This window comes from Rhinolophus sinicus, chromosome 17, assembly GCF_057876585.1.
Source record: "Rhinolophus sinicus isolate RSI-liver-muscle chromosome 17, RSI-T2T, whole genome shotgun sequence".
NCBI classification, from domain to species: domain Eukaryota; kingdom Metazoa; phylum Chordata; class Mammalia; order Chiroptera; family Rhinolophidae; genus Rhinolophus; species Rhinolophus sinicus.
In genome coordinates, this window is record NC_142517.1 from 158,116,514 (window position 1) to 158,134,723 (window position 18,210).

The following is an 18,210-nucleotide window of genomic DNA, read 5'->3' on the forward strand; positions in this document are numbered from 1 at the left end:
TTTTATATCTGCAGAGCTTGTCACAGTGTCTGGCACATAGTAGGTTATTTGTTATTTGTCAATAATATTTATTGGAAAAAAAATGAGTGGATGAATTAATGAAGTGGGGGCATCAGCAATTTCTCAAACTTGCCAAGTTTAATGAAAAGTGATTTTTCTTCCCTAAATGGTGGTTCCAGTCGTGAATCTATTGAATACCTCTTGTTTCAAAGGATGGTGATTACTCAAATAGCCTTTAATCAGGGAGTTGCCTCAGGAATTGCTGGGGGGACAAAGGGGAAGCCAGGTGCTATGGGGAAAGAGCAATCCCCGGATGCTCCAACCTTCTTCAAGCAGAGGAGCTCTCTTTTCGTTCGGTTTTCACACTGGGAATATGTATAATTTTTATTTGAAAATATTTTGGCCACTAAAATAAAAATGTGAAAAAGTATTGCTTTACAGAGCTAACACCAAATGATTTAATTGGACCATAAGCAAATATACAGTTAGAACCTTATAAAATAATGATAAATAAATACATCTATATGGAAAATTGTGCAACATTCCCTAAAACTTTCCTACTTCTCCTTTCCTTTGATGAACTTCAAACCACCAAATGTAAGCTTTCATTATGCTGCCCTCTGGGCATTTTCTGGACTTTTCTCTACCACTTCTCCCAATTTGTCCTTTCTATTGAAAAATAGCTTGTCATGAGTTCTCATTGCTTTAGTGTCTGCTGTCTGTTAGGTAACTGTGAGTGACAATGGGTTTAACTGGTCCCAATAGATGCGCTACTAATCCTAAAACAACATCTTTATCAGGAAACCTTTAAGGATTCTTCTAAATGTGGGTCAGAAACATTTGGGGCCAAGTAGATTTTTAGAGCCCTGAAATCATTCCAGTTTGTCAGTTGCCCAGAGCAACTGGGATAGACTAAACTATGAAGTAACAATCTTAGAGGAATCATATACCTCTCTATATACCTGATCTCTAACCACGCTACCCCTGGGAATAAAATGTTCTGATTAGAAAACTTGCACGATTACATTCTTTCCTATGGAATAAACCATTCCTTACATTTTTCCTTTAACAGACTCACCTATTAACATTATGATTATTTCTGCCAAGATTATATAGTTCAGAAAGAAGTGTCTTCATAAGGTTTCCCAGGAAACTAGAATGTTGGCAAGATATCATTGGGAGCTACATGAACATAGTTGGTGGTGGGAGGAGGCGGAGAGAAAATTTTACAACAGACTTCTAATGGTGTCAAAATAATTCCCACTGTGCTGCTGAGGTTCCCTGAAGGCTGGAGAATAATCTACACCAGAGAAATAATTACAAACACATGAGGCAAAGGCAAACGCAAAACACAGCCAAGCAAAGGAGGCTGGCTAAGCAGGGAAAACAGCAGCACAGAAAGACTAGGAGACATGAACATGTGCAGCTAAATAATAATTAGTGACTGGATATTGTATAAAGACTTAATTAATATTGCCATGTTACAAAAGAGCACCTCCACGGCGTTGCACACTCAACCATCTAATGAGCATGAATTCATGTAGGGCTAGTAAAAGAATAAAAGTAATTGCCCCTTGTCATTTGCTTTTAGGTGGGTTGACAAACGAAAGCTTCTTTTTTTCTTTTCTGGCTGGGTTACTTAATTGCATTCATCCTTGGAGAGAGCATCCCTGACTGTACACGTTATCATCAGTGAGTATTTTTCCATCATGTATTCTATCAGTCAGAAGATGCAGTTCTGAAGTTATTTGATATAAAACAACAAAACTTGAGAAACCTTTCACAATGGAAGAAATATTTTTTTCCTGACATTAACAGTCATAGGCAGTTCAATAACAATTCATTTATCATGAATTTAAAACACAGAGCACACTTAAATTAGAAATTATTCTATTATTATCTACCATTTGGGCCAACTTTTAAAGCCATCAAGAGCTATATATCTTTAATGTAAATATTAAAATTTGATGAATTATCATTTAAAAGGTAACATCTTTGTTACTTATTTTGTTGTTAATGGCCTTTGTTGGTATATATATATTCATTGACACTTAGCACAATAACTTTCTTTAAAAAGTGAGAAAATTGATACATTATCAACAATAACTATATTGAACCATACTGTCAAATAAAAAATGTAATTACAGTAGGATAAAAAGCCATGGACAGTGCAAAGAAAGAAAATATGGAGAACTATAAATTCACTAATTTCTAGAATTGTCTTGGGTTTGAAACAAACATATTATTTTTGTAAACAAGGTGATAAAAACAAAAACTGTTCGTAATCTACTTGGTTTAAGTATTGCACTCTAGTTAATGCTTTGTAAGAATTTTACAATTACACTAAAAATAAACTATTAAACTATTGAAAACAAGAGCTTCTAGGGCAAAATAAATCCTTTTCAAAATTTAAGCATAATTGACTTACAATATTATATTAGTTTCAGGTGTACAACACAGTGATTCAATATTTATATGTATTATGAAGTGATCGCCCCGGTAAGTCTAGTTACCTTATGTACCATACAAAATTATTACATTATTATTACTGACTTTATCCTCTGTGTTGTTTGTTATAGCCCCATGACTTATTAATTTTGTAAGTGGAAGTTATACCTCTTAATCATTTTGTATCCCTAAAAAAGTATGTATGTCTACTACATATGACAGTGGATCTTCAGTTTCTTATCTTTTCCTCCAATAGACTGACTAATGAGCTTGGTTGAAACTGTACTCTTATCTCTCTCTCTCTCTCTTTTTTTTTTCTTTTCTAAAATTAGAAGCTAGTGTGGGCCAAGAGAACCAGGAAGCACATTTAAATACAGGAGAGACTCCCAGCACTTTTTTTTAAACACTGAATTATTGCATGTTTCAGATGCCAATTATTTAAATTTAAGACAAAATTGTGCATTTACAGATGAAATGATATGCTATCTTAATTATGCTTCAAAATTGTATGGGAGGATGTGAAGAGGATGATGTATAAGTGAAACAAGATTGGCCATGTGTTGATAGTGGATGAAACTGGGTCATGGCCTGGAGGATTCAGTAAGCTGTTCGCACTAATCTTGTATCTATTTGAAAATTTCCATGAAAGGATATAGAAGAGTAAATTTTGTAAAGTTATATTTATTCAGGGATATATTAATTTTAATCACTTTAGGAAGGCAAAGAAACCTTGAGTGGTTTTCCAATGAAGAGTTCAGCCAGATCATTTCCATGGGTATCTTATTTGTCATGATCTAAGAACCATTTGGCTTCCACTTGAAATATGATAAGATGGGCTTGGTTATGCCCTATGCCTGGATTTTCCATATTATTAAAAAAGTAAGTACCTTTAGCTTCTGAAAGAAGCAATTACCAGAGACTGGCTTTCTGCCATTAAAATTTATACCATCAATCTAAAAAATTTGGTCAACATACTTAAGTCTTTTTGTTTGTTTTTTTCAATCTTGAACTTCCTTCAAAAACAGTATTCACAAAACTCATAGTTTCTTTCACCCATATCTATTTCAATGCCCATTTCAAGAATATTAATATTCAAGCAACTATTGATTTTATTAAGTACTCCTTATGGAGAAAATATCCAAATTTTCTACTCTTTTCTCCATTTTAATTCAGATACTACTGCAAAAAGATCAATTTCTTCCTTGTCATAATCATTATCTTTCTAGCTCAGGGATTTTACAACGTGATAGAGAAATGAACATTCTGCCTTTCTGATCCTGGTGTGAAATTTGACATACAATTTAACCAGGAGAAAATATTTTGTACATATGGAAGAAGGAAAAGAAATAGCTCAGTCCTTTTGTGTTCTGTGGAGAGAATAAAATGATTTAATTTGGACAGGGATGATGCACATAGGAATTCTAATGAAAAAAAACATTCATCAATGGACAAGAAGTGAGCAGATTTTTAAAATTTCAGTACCATGTCTTGTCTTTGTTATTAATATACTTTTATTTGATTAAGAAGTAGGTAGGCAGCATTGACAATTTAGGAATTTTTAAACTAATATTGTCAGAGGCTGAAGTGAATTTTCCAAAGAGTATGTAAAAAAGAAAAAAGAAAGAAACAAAGCAGAAAAGGAGAAGAATATAGCAAAATAACTTGCAAAAATAATGTTTCCATGTATGATTCATTGCCCACAATCCTACACTCACAAAGTAAAAATTATCTTGAAGAGGCTCCACCATACCTCAGTTGATCTCTGGAGGAACAAGATCAGAAAGAATGTGGTTGCCCTGTGATATGCAGATTTCCCCTTGAGGTTGAACTGGTTTGTACGCACAAAGGCAGAGCTAATAAATTTATGGAAGGTCAGAATGGGAAAGAAGAGAATTCAGAAATGTCATAAGGTGGTAAAGGGGCTATGGAAAACTCCTGCTGACATTTTAAACTCCACATTTGAGCTAAAAACGCATCTCCAGGATATGTTAACCAGTGAAAGAGATCACAACAAAGAATTATGCCGTTTAGATGGGTGGGGAACAAAGTAGAGCTAAGAGAATCTTGACCTCCAGGACCGACAAAGATGGAGTAGAAAAAAAATGTAATGGCCAAGAGCATGAGCTCTGGAATCAGACACATCTGACTCCAACAGTTGCTGGCTGTGTCATCTTGTGCAAGTTATTCAACTTTTTACATATCTCCATTTACTTATCTATAAAATGGAGAGAACAACTTTGCCTACATTATGTGACTCTTTCGAAGATGATATGTAATAATGGTTCGAAGAATGCTCAGAAAATAGTAAGGGCTCAACAGAAGTTAAGTACTTTATTCCTGTTATTATTTCTGGCCCCTGCACTGGCCTCATTGTTCTTTGCCCAAGCCAGATCCACTTCTGCCAGGGAGAATTTACACAGTCTGTTCCTTCTGCTTATAATTTTTTTCCCTCCAGATGTCCCTGTAGTTCACTCTCTCAGATCCTTCACAGTTTTGTTCAAATGTCATTTGACCATCCTATTTAAAAATGGAACCAACATCCCATCCTCTTTTCTCATTCTGATCCTTCTTCTCCTACTCTACTTTTTTCTCCATAGCAGTTGTCACCTTCTAATACTATAAAATCTATCTATCTATCTATCTATCTATCTATCTATCTATCCATCCATTTTCTCTATATGTATATTTTCTCCTCACCAGACTGTAAGTCCAGAAGGGCAGAGATTTTTATATGATTATGTTTATTGACGTATGCCTGGCATCCACAACAAAACTTGGCAAATAGAAGGTGATTGGTAGATTATTATTAAGGGTGGGAGTGATAAACTTTGTTAAATAATGCTATCATCAAAGTAAAATACTATGCAACTCTTTTTTACCCATTTCATTGGCTTTTGGGAACTTAATTTTCCTTCAGGTTTGCCCTTGATGTTTATTTCAGCTTTGTTGCACCTAAATCTTTCATCGGGAATTGAGCACACAATATGCTATTCATCCTCTGAGTGACCATGCCTCATTCATTTCTCTAGTAGGCTACCGTTTTTCAAAAACCATTCACTGGATTTATTGAACATCTGAATCGACAACTAGGCAAAAATGGTTACTGCTTTTCTGTGGCAAGAGAGTTGAGACAAGTCAAGTCAACAGGAACCCATCTATCCATTGCCACTCTCACATCACTGTCAGAGAACTCCAACTTTATATCCCTGGAATTCAGAACACAAAAAGTATAGAGAAACCACATCCATTTGAAAAGAATATGGATTAGGTGGAGAAAGGGGGATGGAAGGAATGAGATACAATTACAATAGGGCAGTAACAATTGCCAACCATTTTTAGATTGTTTACTATGTCCTAGAAACTATACCTAGTACTTAAAATACATTTAGTATTTTATTTAAAAATCCTCACAACAACCCTATGATTAATTACTATTTTTATCACGATTTTACAGATGAGGAGGTAAATCCTAGAGAACTCCAAGAACTTGATTAAGGTCAGGTAGAGCCAAGATGCAAACTCCAAGTTCTCTGACCCCTGAATCTGTGCCCAACCACTGCTATCTTGATGCCTTGGGAAGCTGGAAAGGTGAGAGTCATACATGCCACACGTAGAGAGCTAGGAGAAGGTATTGCTCCACCTCAGATAATTTTATTTCAACAACAACAAAAGTGCTGGTAGTTCTTCAATCTCAATAATTCATTCACTAATCATTATCTAATTATTCATTATTTACTGAGATTCTAACAAGGTGCAAGGCAGAGAGATGACCTTTGAATAATCACAAAAGCATATTAGACACAGCCCTGGTCCTCAAGTTAGAGAAATAAAACACAGACTTAATAAAGGTAATTATGCAAAAGAAATATTAACAGCCTAATTTATTAGAGCAAGGGATGGTAAACTTTTTATGTAAAGGGCCAGATGGTAAATATTTCAGTCTCTGTAGGTCATATGGTCTGTGTGCCAACTACTCAATTCTGCCACGGGAGCAGTAAAGCAGCCCAAGAGAATGCATAAATGAACGAGTGTGGCTGTGTTCCTATAAAACTTTATTTATAAAAACAGTTGATGGGATGCAGGCCATGGTTTGCCAGCCCTTTTGTTAGTGAAGACCCTGAGACAATATATGGTACATTTCTGAATGAGTTTTTGGAATATCAGGTGCTCTTGGAGGGTTAGAGGTGGGAGAAAAAGTGGAGTTAGGGAAGGAGTAAAGAAGAGGGGACAGAGAAGAAAAAGGAGATTCAGGAGACAGTATGTCATGGAAACCCAAGGAAAGGGATGGTGTGATTCACTAAGCCTTCAAAAGATGCGGAGAATTTTTGGAAATGCGAACATCATAAGGAAGGCATCAGTTAGGCATAGTTGTCCATTAAGACTTTTTGGATAGATTTGGGAAATAAAGATTTATGGGGAAGAACATGGTTTTCAGTGGAAGCAAAACTGACATTGGAGAGCCTGCATTTGAGAGTGATGAGGGCAAATGTGGGTGCCAGCCCCTTCCTCCTCCAAGATGGTAAAAGGCCTTTCTAACTCTCCAACTGTGGTGTGCCTGACTCTTTTTCTCCACCCTACCTTCCTCTTGTGGAGCTTTCTTTTCCATGCTGACCTAGATTACGTGACAAACATCCCTTTCTCTTCATGCTTGGATCTTAGGGCCGCCAAACTTACCAAGGTTGTATTTTAGACAATCTATATTTCTTCATATTAGTCACTGGGTTTTGTTGCCCCAAAGGCTTTGTTTCCTTGATTTTTCAATTTCTGTGAAGGAAAACACAGTCAAAATAAATAATACTCCTAGGATGTTTCCCTTTTGTAGTTATTTCATTCACAAGCAGTTATTTTGTACAATTACAGGATGTTGGCCATAGAAAATCTTCCAAGATCTTTTAGTCTAACTCATTCATTTTACATTAAAAATTTAAAAAAATGATGCCCAATGTAGGGGAAGGGACTTTCCAAGGCCTCTTAATTCTTAGCCCTTGAGATAATCTTTTAAAATTTTTTTTAATTAATATTTTATTGGGAAATAGAACACAATTATACGCTGAAATATAAAACAAAGGTAAGTACAATGATTACTGAACACACATGTAATCAATAGAGCAAAATTAGAACAATGCCAGGTTTTTCCCTCCTTTTGCAGGCAACCACTAGCCTTCCTTTTTTTTTTTTTTTTTTTTTCACTGTGGTAAAATGTACATAACATAAAATTTACCATTTTAACCGTTTTTAAGTGTACAACTCAGTGGCATTAAGTATATTTACATTGTTGTACAATCATCTCCACTATCCAATGCCAGAGCTTTTTCATCATCCTAAACAAAAAACAATAAATCTTGTGATAGTCTTGATTAAGAATGTCCCAGATTTTGTGGAGCTCTAGTCTCTCCAAAGATAGAAAGTTTTTAAAGCAACGGAGTGACATAGGCAACATGGTGATTTTGTGTGATTTGAAGAGAGAAAGGTGGAAGTAGAAAATTTGAAGTTACTTGAGGTTGTTTTAATATTTAGAGGATTTTGAACACCCATGGTAGGTTTGAAAGAGAATTAAGGCTGAAACTGATGCTGCTTTTATGTTGGGGAAAAAGAAAAAAAAAAGATTTGCAATGCCTAGCACTGAGACGTGCCAATAAAGCCTCTTTCCAGGAGCTCTCTAGAACCAGAGCTTATGCTATATAACATACTCTACTGGCTTCTCAGGCTTCCCCTTTGGGTCCTAAAGTTGGAGTCACAATCCCTTAGTAACTGACTATAAACAAACCACGGCAGATTATGCTTTACAATTTAAAAACATAACTCCCAGCCCCAGCTTTTCAACCTTTTATGACTCTGAGCAAAGTAATGGAATGTTCACAACTCCCCCATTTGAGTAGTTATTCATCACAGATAAGAATTGCTATTTTTCTCTTGCCAACCACATAAATAATGAACTTTTCTTTCCTACTTATAAAGTCTAGGAGCAGATAAAGGCTCAGACAGGGAAGAGGTTAGTGAGAAATCCAGGAGATGCAAGAGAAAAGGTCACTCAAGCTGGCACTGGAGGTGGGAGATAGATGCTGGCAGCAAATCCCATCCTCCTCTCACACTCTTTCCTCTCCAGAACTTGTGTTTTCAGGGAAAAAGTGTTACAGGGTAGACTAAGGGCAGCCTGCAATTTGAATAGGAGAATAGCCAAGTACATGATCAGATTCTTACAATACTATTTGTCTTAGATATAATTATAAATATGATCACATGAATACACAGACTCAAGATACCAATCATGTCATCATCACGACAACTCCATTCTGAAATATTATCCCTCTGTATTCATTAGACCAGAGCTACAAATTTAACAATACAGTGTAAGGCCAAAGGCATTTACAGGCCACACCCATTTTGACTTGTGAGACCCTGTCCATGTGTTGCGCTTTCCTGAAAAAATAAAGCATTCCTTTGTCGGGTATCTGAGGTCTCATAGTTGCTAGACTGAAATAATTTGGTTGCATTTGAATGCCTGAAGACAATGGAAATTCTGTTCTATTTTAAAAGGAGTTTCAATTCTTCTGCTTACCTATAGAAAAGGCCTGGAGTTACCACCTTCTTCATTAGTAAAATTAAGTTTTTTCTTGTTAGTCTCTTTTTTAAAATTAATTTTTAGGAAATTTATTGGGGTGACGTTAGTTAGTAAAATAATACAGGTTTCAAGTGCACATTTCTATAATACGTCATCTGTATATTGCATTGTGTGTTTACCGCCCAGTCAGTTCTATTAGGTTGGTGCAAAAGTAATTGTGGTTTAAAAGGTTAAAAGTAATTGCAAAAACCGCAATTGCTTTAGCACCAACCGAATACTTTCATCACCATATATTCGACCCCCTTTTACCTCTTCTACCACCTCCCCTCCCCCCTTATTCTCTGGTAACACTAAACTATTATCTGTGTCTATGAGTTTTTGTTTGTTTGTTTATCTTGTTTGTTTGTTGCTAAGCAAAATAAGTCAGACAAAAGAAGTCGATAACTATATGACTCAATCATATGTGGGATATAAATCTGAAAACAACCAATCTAAACCCATGATTTTATTTTCTTTAAGTGTTTCAATTTTTAAAACTGTTCTTAAGCCAGTCTCCTACCTCTCCCACAACCCGTCATTCTCAGCATTATCATCACCACTGTTATTTTTTAACTTATGTGACTCAGATTTTGGCCATTTAAGCTACCAAGGAGCTAATTTGAACCCCTACTTTTCAAATTTGATACTGATGACTTATGGTCTCAAACCCCCTTCCTGAGAAGGAATAAAAATATATAACAAAAATATGGAGTGAAATAGAGGTAGTGGAAAGTATCTACATTGCTAGAACAAAATTTTTTTTGCAGGTAAAATTATCAGCATGTAGCTAACTCAAGATCTAATGGAAAGAGACAGATTCAGTGGATATTTGAGACCTATGTGATAGAATAAGGCCTGCATGTTCCTACACTTGTGATCAAACAATCTTCTCGAATTCACCGTGGCAGTCATGATCTTGACATTGAATTGTTTTCCTTACTTATTTCAAAGTCTCAAAGAATTTTTGCCAACAGTGTGAAGGCAAATATCATCTATGATACTATAATATGACTCATCAAGAATAACAATTAAGCCACCTTTCACATATTAGATAGTCAGGCTTTGAGCACTCTGGGGCCAGGTCTTTATTTTCCTGTATGCTGTGTGTTTTTTGATGGGTAATTTTTATTTCAAGAGGCAGCAAATGCTGAACTTCAAATTCTGTTATAGAAAATACTTAATACCCAACAATCAGATGATCATTTTCAATGATCATTATCATAGACAATCACTGTCTTTTATAGCAGCCAGGATAACCTTTTAAAAAGAGAACTCTGCTTCTCTGACATGCCCATTGAGTAAACCTCAAGACCTTGAAGTGGAATACAGGCACTGATGGCCTGGCCCCGCTCTACCACTTGCCAGCTCCCTTCCCTCTGCTCTGGCTACTCTGGTCTGCTTTCAGTTCTTCCAATGTGGCAAACATCAGAGCCCCCCACACTGCTCTTCCTCTTGTCTAACTCTTGATATGGCTAACATCTACTTGAACTCCAGGTCTCAACTTAAATATTAGTTCTTCAAAGGGGTCTTCCCTGACGTCCCTTCCCACAATCTAAATTAAGTCTCTATATTTATATTGTCTCTCTATAGGTTATACTCTTCCTTTCACAAAAAGGACAGATGACTTGGGGTTATTTCTGTCCATTAATTGATTCAATCCTAATTTTTACAAAACCTCATCAACAACAAACTAAAGTAAGTAAAGTCCAATGATAGTAAAAGGTTTAAATTTTTTTCTAAGATAATGGTTTATTTTAATAGGAAAAATGCCTCAAAGAGATTTATTTAAAAACACTCATGAGATTACCCGATCTTTCATCAAGTCACACATTTGTTTTTATGAAGCCATTGAGAACATGTGCTATTCTGAAATTACTAAATTCCAAAAATTCTTGCGGAAACTCTCATCCATTCTTTCTCCAAATTGACTATGGACAGAAAGAAAGTAAATGTGATAAAATATAAATGCATTGCTGGAATTTAAATTAAAGGAGGATTCCAGATGGAAGAGATTACAGAAATCGGTTAGATCAGGGGTTCTCAAATCTGGTGGCACAATGGAATCACTTATTGAATCTTATTCCAACCTTTAATTTCAACTCAGCTTTCTCAAAATACACCTTTGACTATTTCTTCTACTTCAAATCTTCTCATGTGCTCCTCTCATCCTACCACCATTGCCAAATTCAGCCATGGGAATACCTATGCCTCTTAGGATTGATTTTCATTCTCTATCCTGTTCGGGATCAGCATCTGTCTCTCTCATCTCTTTATCTTTTCGTAAGAACTCCGACAGAGTTTTTCAAGACTCTTCTCCACTTCATGAATTTGAATGGTATAGTAGTTATTGCTGCTAATGCAGAATGTTTTTAATAACAATCTGCTTTTGTTTTATTATATTAGTTTTCGTTTTAAAGGTTAATATATCATAAAACAAGTAAAAATATTAAAACTTGATAAATGTAAAAAAACATAATAGATAATACACAGAAAAGGAAACATACTTAACACACATTATATGAAGAATGTTCAAAGAAATGCCCAATTATTTAAATATTCTTGTGTATCAATATAAAAAAGACTCTTAAATGTGTAATGCCTTGTGAAATGACGTACGTACTCTCGGGACTTTTGTGCAGGACTGTAGATTATTACCGTGCTTTGAAATACAATTTGACAATATACTCGTATATGAGAAGCCTTAAATATATTCATTTCCAAAACCTAGCATTAATTACAAAGAGGAAAAAAAAAATCAGTCATCTCAATTTGCATCTCTGTCTTTCCCTTAGGAATTTCTGCTCCTTTGTCATAATAGCCATCCATGCCTTTGGGCATCCTAGTAGAATTCCAAGAAATATTTTATGATTTTTTTCTAGTTCTATATTATATCACGTTTGGGGGATGCATATTTTCTGAGTCTTCATCAAGGAAGAATCTCTACTGTCACAGGCTGTGAAGTGAGGATCATAATAGTACCTACTTCTCAGTATTATGTAAATTAAGTGAATTTTTATGTGAAAGGCTGGGGTTGACTACCTGGAACATTTCTATCATTTCCCTCCATATTTGAAGCCCAAGTTCTTGATTATCTGCGAGGCTGGCATGACGCAGCTACAAATATGTTTCCCACCTTTCCTTGCTGTGAAAAGTAATCATGGATAGGTCATGTTCTAAGCATGTGCGACACAGCGGGCAGCATGGTGGGGACCTTTTGGAGAAGAGCAAATGGAGGAAGGCCAAGACAAAAAGGTTATGTCTTTAAGGAGAGGCCTTTCCTTGTTTTTGCTGTGGGATCCTAGCATCAAAAAGCAGAGAGCTCAGAGGGTAAGGGGGGATCTCTCCCAAGTCAGCCCCTTTAACTTAGTTCAGTTAACATAGAAAAGAAACTTGAATTAGCAACTAGAAGGAAAAAAACTAACAAAATAAAAACACCCAGAGTGAGCTGGTTTATAGAGATTCTTTTAAGATTTTTCTTCCCTCCGTACCTCCCTTCCTTCCCTTACTTTTTTTTCTTTTTATTTTTTCCATTTACTAAACTTGTTGAGTACTACTGAGCTGTTCAGTGGAAAGTCAAGGGCAAATAAGAGGCTTGACTTTCTTCCCCTACTTAGCTACAGTTGAACCACGCTGTGGCTTGACTGTACAGCTCATAGTAGGCAAACCCTAAAGCCATTTTCTAGCTTCAATCCTAGATATGCCAAGTCTCTTTTCAGCACATTTTAGTTTAAGCCCTTTTTGGAGGTTCTCAATATGCATTCCACCTAACTTATTTTTCTGTAACTTATGAGCAGCAGCTCAGCAATGTACTTGCATTACTCTTAACTGACACCAGGTGGTGTCTAATGTTGGATCCCATAGTTTGTATATATTATTTATTTAAAATAAATTTATGGTTAAGCCACTGTAAAATATGCACCCTTAAAATAGAATGTAAAGTGTTTAACCATTCATTAACCACTAGATTTTACATAATCACAACAAATATTTGTATCCTGCTTTATAATTTACAAAGTGTGTTCACATTAATTACTTTTTTAGATGTTTCCAATAGTTCTTTGAAGTCAGTAGGGCAGATGTTTTATTTGCCGCACTATACAGATGACAGGAAGATTAGGTTATTTAACCAAAGTCACACAGGTACTAAGCAGTAGAATAGGGATGGAAGGCCTGGTTCTCTGCTTTTATATGCAAACAACTTGTTTGAACACTGTGCTATAATGACGTGAATAGAAAAAAAAACATCAGGTACAGGTCCTGTAAACAGTGAACTAAAGCCCCAGTATTAAACTTCTCCACTCAATTATCATCTTCCTTATTGCTTTTAACACTATTCTGTATTGTTCTGGCTGTAACATTCACATTTTCCATGTGTTATGTGTCTGAGACCCACGAAACATTCACCTATATATATACTTTGCAGTTTTATATGAAGTGTTAATTGCCATTGTAACCTTCAGTTTCTCTCTGAGTTCAATACTCTTTCTTTTTTATCTTATTTTGTCCAATGAGACGCTGCTCCTTTATTTTATTTCCTTGAAGAAAGAAAATTGATCCCTAATCATGCTCACATCTAGAATGATACGTAAACATAAGAACATAATTGTTTCTTCCTCAGTAAAAAACCACAAAAGAAAAAGAAAAATTCCTACTAACCAAGTGGCTATGTTCTCTTAGGAAGCTCAGTGATTGTCACTGAATGCTCAAATCTACCTTTTCTTCTTAAAAAGATATACACCGATTTTTTTTTCCTTATGGGCAATTTAAGAATGATTTCTAAATAATTTAAAAATGTAGCTAACATGTGATTTCCAAGTTACGGCCAGCCAGTGAGATTATAAGTGCACTTAGAAAAAAATATTAGTAGTCATAGCAATTTATGCTCATTGAGCACTGACTGGTTAACACTCTGCTAATCACTTTAAATTTTTTACAGCTTATTTCATTTTTATACGAACTTTATACAGTACATACCTTTTCTATCTGCATTTTCTAGGTAAAGAAATTGAAGCTTAGAAAAGTTAAAGAGCCTAAGACTAAAGTAATGAAGCTGGGATTTAAACCTGGATCTGCCAGAAAACACATATAGGCCCGCCTGACTACGTGTGGTCATCTTTAGGCTTCCTAGGCTTGAAGATAAGCCAATCGGATTCTTTCTACTCTAATTAATAAGGATTTCTATCACACTCTTGATTTTTCAACCATCACCGCTCCACCATTGAACACTACTTTAGTACAGGGAATATCTGTGTAAGACAACTCAGGGGAAGTAGTCTAATGGATTCATGTTAACGACGTGATCTATACTGCTGGTCATTTAAGGAGTTTTGATGGTAAGCATTTATCCTCCATACTCCCATAATGGATGGTATGGTGGGTGAGAAACACACCTTATGGAATAAAGAAATCCTATGCCCATTAGCTTTGACTTCCCATCCCCCCGGACTAACTTAAAACAGAAAGGAGGCGCTATCAGGGCGCAGTATTATCTCACAGTGTCATGAAGGGCTGAACTACCAGGCCTCAGGAAGGGCAGGGAACACAGGAGACGTGGGAGTCTCAGCAAAAGAAACGATGGCCTTTGCTTTACAGTGATGCCAAGTGATGCTCAGCATTACATCTTCTTCCCTGTGTGTCTCTGTCAGATGTCAAATTCCAGATAGGGAAATTCAAAATGGTCCAGATTGACTTCTGTGTATATCCTCTCTAACTGTGACCACTAGGGGACCTCTGGTCAGGAATGCTAGTCAGAAAACAAAACAAAACAAAACAAACAACTAACTTGTATGGTAACAGATGGTTACTAGACCTACGCGTATCATGGTGATCACATAGTAAAATATATAAATGTTGAATTACTATGTTGTACACTTGAAACTAATGTAATATTGCATGTCAACTATATTTTAATTAAAAAATAACAAAAATCCAGATGTCCAACACATTATTGGTCTGGGGAAGCAGTTTCAGCAAAGACGCCGTACTGTGTGTCAGGGAGGAAACGGGAGGTGAGAAAGTACAGACAGCAGAGGAAGTGGTACCCTTTCAACAAGTCTGTGTGAAGGGAACAAAGAAGTAAACTGACAGTGTGTGGGGCTAGGGGTAGAAAAGGCCTTTTGTGTGTCTGTTTGTCTTTAAGATACGGTGCCCTTGAACATGTCTGTGGGCTGAGAGACTTGGGAGACAAAAATAAAGGTAATTTGGTGAGCAAGGCACAGGTGAATGTAGGCGAGACTGGTGTTAGGAGCACAGGAGCAGAGCGTAACTTAGAAAGTAGGAGGCACGCTTTTCGAAATAGAGGGAGGTTTGCAGGGTGAAGGAAAAGGAAAGATTTTCTGATGGCCTCTATTTCTCAGTGAAATACAAGATGAAGTGATCTGCAGACTGAGGCATTTAGGGAGTGAGGACTTCCAGCGGGTGGTGGTGAATGTCTGGGACACCTGCTACAGGGTCCAGTTCATTAAGGACAGCAGAGCAGGGAAAAAGCCTAGTCAAGCTTGAAAACACAGATTGCTTATTTTTCTATTTTCCTCCCATTTCCTGCATTTTTTTTTTTTTTTTTTTTTACATTTTAATGCTTATTGGTCTCTGTCCCAAAGGGTGAACAAAGAAAGAACAGAGAAATAGGAAACCAAATGTTGCAGTCATACCTTAAAATTTCTGCTCAAGCTTTGATGGGGGTGGAGGATGCGGTGGGGACAAAAACAGGTTGTTAAGTCATCACTGGATTTCTGTCATCCATGCTTCTCCAAGCCCTAATCCATGGATTTGGGTTTGTCTTACCATCCCTGGGGCATGAAGCCCCTTGTTCAGAGGATGGAACAAGAGTATGGCACACGTGCTCAGGTATAACCATCACACAAAGTGCACCATGTTGGCCATTGGGTAAATTACTTATACTCTCAGGTCCTATTTCTTCATAAATAAAAGGGAAGTTTGAAGATTAAATTAAATATGTGGATGAAAGCATTAAATTGTGTGCTTGCCACATGCTAGGTGTACAACAAGTGTTAGGAAAATGGATTCTAATATTTTATTTGATTGAAAGCTGCACGTGGAACACACTTAGAATCATCTAAAAAACAGTTGTGAAATTCCTGTGTGGTACCATGTAATACAAATTCGAAGTATAAAGGAGTTAGCCTCTTTATCAGAAAAACAAAACAAAACAAAAAACCAACAACACCAACAAAAATAACAAAAAACAAATAAATAAACTGAGGAATAGAATGAAGAAATAAAATGGAGTCACTATAGTCAAGCTGCTAAATTACCAAAATCAAGTAGGTTGAGGCATGAGGGAATGATTCTGTTCTTGTGTTAAAGCTAGTTAAAACAAGACTAGAGGGAACAGAACTTTCTATTTCTGTATCAATGCCTGGATATACATCAATTAGTTTTGTGTCAATACCTGGACATACATCAGACCTCCAGATAACTATCTCTGATTATTCCCTGAAGGAGTCACATATCCGGACCACCTAACATCTATAACTAACATGAATATGATAGTATAAAACATAGTATAAAATAGGAAACACCTTAAATTAAATTGTCCAGATCTCCTGCCATCTGACTGATAAACACCCTGGATCAATCCTAGGGCTGAGAACGCAGAACTTATGTGACTTTCAAGGGTATGACTTTCACTATAAGAACTCTTAACTTTTCTTTCTTCTTCATAACATTTCTGGGTTTTTGCCTAATCTGTGTTTCCACTTTGCAAACTCTAAAACCCTTGAATAAATCTTTGTCATTTATTTCTAGCAAAGCCTCCAGACTCTTTTTGACTTTGTTTAACAAACTCAAACAAAAAACTTACAGGCTCCTGGCAAGTCATAAAAACAGGTCTGTTCTCCTAAAGACTGAGATTCAAATTAATAAGGATGTTACTTTTTGATAAAGCAATGAAAGTAAATATAAAAAAATATGTAAATACCCCTCACCAAACACCACTTTGATTATATGAAACCACTGTTAACAAACCGTCATAACTCTTCAGTGCCATGCCTGTCCCTTCCACTCTTCTTTCACTAATGACTCCCTATGAAACTCAGCTCCAGTGAACATGGATTCTTTGCCTTGCACTTGTTTTTCCCAGTTCTGTGTTATCACTCATGTCATTCCATCTCTCTACAATTCCTTCTCCCATTCCGGCACACAACCCTACCACTGTTTAGGTCTCTGCCCACAGAGGGATTTGTGGCAACATTTTTGGATGTAGCAATGTTTAGGGATAATGCTAATATTTGGAAGGGAGGCAGAGATGCTAAAACAGTCCCATCTAATGAAGAATTGTATGGCATCTCGTGCCACTTTCAAATGTCTCCAGACATTCACGTAGGTCAAAATAAATCTCATCTATAATTATCTGAATCTGGAATCTGACTCTGTTTCACAAATAAAAACAAAATATGTGGGACTTTTTGTGGGAAGATTGCATTCGGTTTGGAACTTCCCCAAGAGTCATTCACTATTTAGGGACATCACATAGGGATGACAATGTTGCTCAATGCAACACAGAAAAGTTCAGAGTGCAATTGTCACTGCTGCATTTGCTGGACTCTATGATTAGCACAAACATCTGACTCCTTCATTATGGATTCTCTAGTGTCATCACGGCCAAGCATTTGCATATGGAATACGTATTTTTATGTATTTCATAAATTACTTCCTTTTTATCTCTCCTTTATCCTATAGTTAGGGGACTACTCATATATTACAATTTTTTTTAAGATTATTTGAGTTCTATTTCAGGACAGTCAAGGCGGCAGTCTAAATTACTTATTAAAATGAGGTGTTGGATGTAACAGAGTTGCAAACCATGACCCTGAAGCCCTCTCTTATTTTCGCACAATCTTCTAGCCCCACCTCTCCCACCTGTTTGTCACTCAAGATTCATTGGTATAGAATTTAGAATGTTATTCAACTTTTTAATAACATATTTTTCTCCCCATCATATACAAAAACACTTTCAGAAAATGGCTTTATTCTTGCTAAGCTACAATTATAACATCTTGGGTTGATACTGACTGAAGGTCTAACGGTCTATTTCAAATACTGATAAAAGAGGGTTGGATCAGCTGTAAAACTAGCAGGCCCTGGGAATTCAATTCTGTGGAAACTTTCTTGGGCATAGAGGACATATAGAGACCCAACCC

General features: G+C 36.2%; 1 long non-coding RNA gene across 2 annotated transcripts in view; it reads right to left on the reverse strand.

Annotated features, from left to right (window-relative positions):
• The window catches only part of LOC141567506 (uncharacterized), a 53,471-nt gene that overhangs the window by 16,237 nt on the left and 19,024 nt on the right, over positions 1-18,210 (reverse strand). For both annotated transcript variants that reach the window (XR_016019716.1, XR_012490170.2), the window contains exon 3: positions 7,123-7,212. This is a non-coding gene — a long non-coding RNA (uncharacterized LOC141567506). The remainder of the gene's footprint in view (positions 1-7,122; positions 7,213-18,210) is intronic.